This window comes from Cebus imitator, unplaced genomic scaffold (assembly GCF_001604975.1).
Source record: "Cebus imitator isolate Cc_AM_T3 unplaced genomic scaffold, Cebus_imitator-1.0 Scaffold108, whole genome shotgun sequence".
NCBI classification, from domain to species: Eukaryota; Metazoa; Chordata; class Mammalia; order Primates; family Cebidae; genus Cebus; species Cebus imitator.
The window spans coordinates 1,265,803-1,267,797 of record NW_016107423.1 but is presented as its reverse complement, the minus strand read 5'-3'; the positions used below and the strand labels follow the sequence as shown (position 1 = coordinate 1,267,797).

Here is a 1,995-nt window from a genome sequence, read left to right as displayed (position 1 = left end):
TCTTTGAGCAGCAAATAGTAGTTGGTAAAAATACTTTTGTATGATTACATCAGACAATTGTGATACCCGAGAGCAATCGTGTCCTCAGAATTCTTGATAGATTTTAGGAACATTGACGTGCAAATGTCAAAGAATGCTTTCAAAATGTAGCAGATAATGGAGAAAGGGGAGGGTGATAAAGAAGACAGAATAGAAGGTAGGAGGAAAGGGAAGAAAAAAGAGCTGAATGAATATTATTGTCATGAAGTGCAAACAGAGATCAAAGAAAAAATGGTATGGGAGAAAAATGATAGCATTAAAGGAACCTAAATGAGCCAGGGTCGTGTGTGACCAGAAGGCCAGAGAGAAACAGCGGCAGCTGGAGAAGGCTGCAAAGCTAAGCAAGTTCATTTTGCACAGACTGGGCAGGAAAATGCTGTTGGCTAGAACAGAAAATAACGTGATTTTTCCCCCTGCTGATGCTTCCCTGGGATCCTGCCAAGGCTCTATTCTGCAGAACCAAAAACTAAACAGACTAATTTATTCAGATATGTTCCCTTCGTTCTCTCCCTAGAATGGTGTTAAACCTGCCCAGGATACCAGAAATTTCTGTGAATTTGGATGACAAGGCATTAGCCAGCATGTTTCTCTCCATCCCACAACACCTGCTGCTGAAGAGGAAGCGTTTGCCCCGTGCATGCAAATTGTTTTTTGTAAATGAGGCATCTAATGAGTACTCTTATGGAAGTGCCCTAGGGCAGGTAACACACACATGAGACACAAACTCAGAAATGAAAAAGAAACTCATTATTCGCAAGCCCAGAGCTAAGCATTTGCTATAAAACCACTATTCTCAATCTTTTCCTGGAACATAATTAATGGTTCTCCAAAATCCTCTGTGAATATTGCCCAGCTGTGGCACCTGGAGCCCTGGATGTAGGTTCAGAATCAGTGTTAGAGTTGTAAAAACCTTAGAGATCATCTAGGTACATGCATTCTTCTCTCAGAAGAGGACATTGTAGCCAAGAGAGTTGTGTAAATTACTCAGGGTTACACTACTAATTAGGAAAAGGTCTCCTAATTCTCAGTACAATGTTCTTTACACTGCACTATGACACGCATCCTAACTTATCACCCACACTTCCTTCCTCCACCTTCATCATGTCCCTTGCCACTCAAGAATTCATTTTTCTGCCACAACAGAAAATCTGACAGACAGTGGTTAAAACCATAAAGATGTCTACAGCCATACCACCCTGAATGTGCCAGATCTCGTCTGATCTCAAAAGCTAAGCAGGGTCAGGCCTAGTTAGTACTTGGATGGGAGACAGCCTGGGAATGCCAGCTGTGTAGGCTTTTTTTAAAAAAAAATTTTTAATAAAAATAAATAAATAAAATAAAACCATAAAGATAATTCCTGTTTACTACGTGAGAGGCTGGACGTAGTGGTCCCAGGGATTGTCTGCTGCTCAACGATGTGATCAAGAACCCAAGCTTTTCTCATCCTTCTGTCTGGGCACCCACAGTGTGCAAATCCTTCATACTCAAACCTGTGACTTCATGGTGACCGGAGGGCTTCCACGGGTCCAGGCATTATGTAGTCACACCAGTGCCCAAGCAGAAAAGAAAGGGATGGGCAGAAAGGGGCTTTGCTTTTGGATAGGGAGGAAAATCTTTTCCAGAAATAAGATTTCTTTTTACGTCTCCTTGGCCAAAACTAGATCCTGGGGTCATCCCTAGCTGCAAGAAAGGCTAAGAAAGAAATTATCTGGCAAATGGTAACGTTGCCATCATCAAGAAAAACAGGATTATTTCACAAGGAAGAAAGGTGTGTGGCTGTTAAGCAAGTATATCAGTTAACTATTGTCAACCTAAAAAAAAGACACCAGAGAAAATTATCTCTAAATATGTTGGGTTAAGTCAGGAATAGAAATAAAGATTATAATCTGGAATGCATGAAAGGGCAAGCCACCACTGCATTCAGTGAGGGAAGGGCAAGGGGATTTTTATTAGCAA

At 41.4% G+C, this 1,995-nt stretch overlaps 1 pseudogene; it reads left to right on the top strand.

Annotated features, from left to right (window-relative positions):
• The first annotated feature begins 1,217 nt into the window (after nucleotides 1–1,217).
• LOC119472615 lies at nucleotides 1,218–1,335 on the top strand (annotated as a pseudogene).
• Nucleotides 1,336–1,995: the final 660 nt, after the last annotated feature.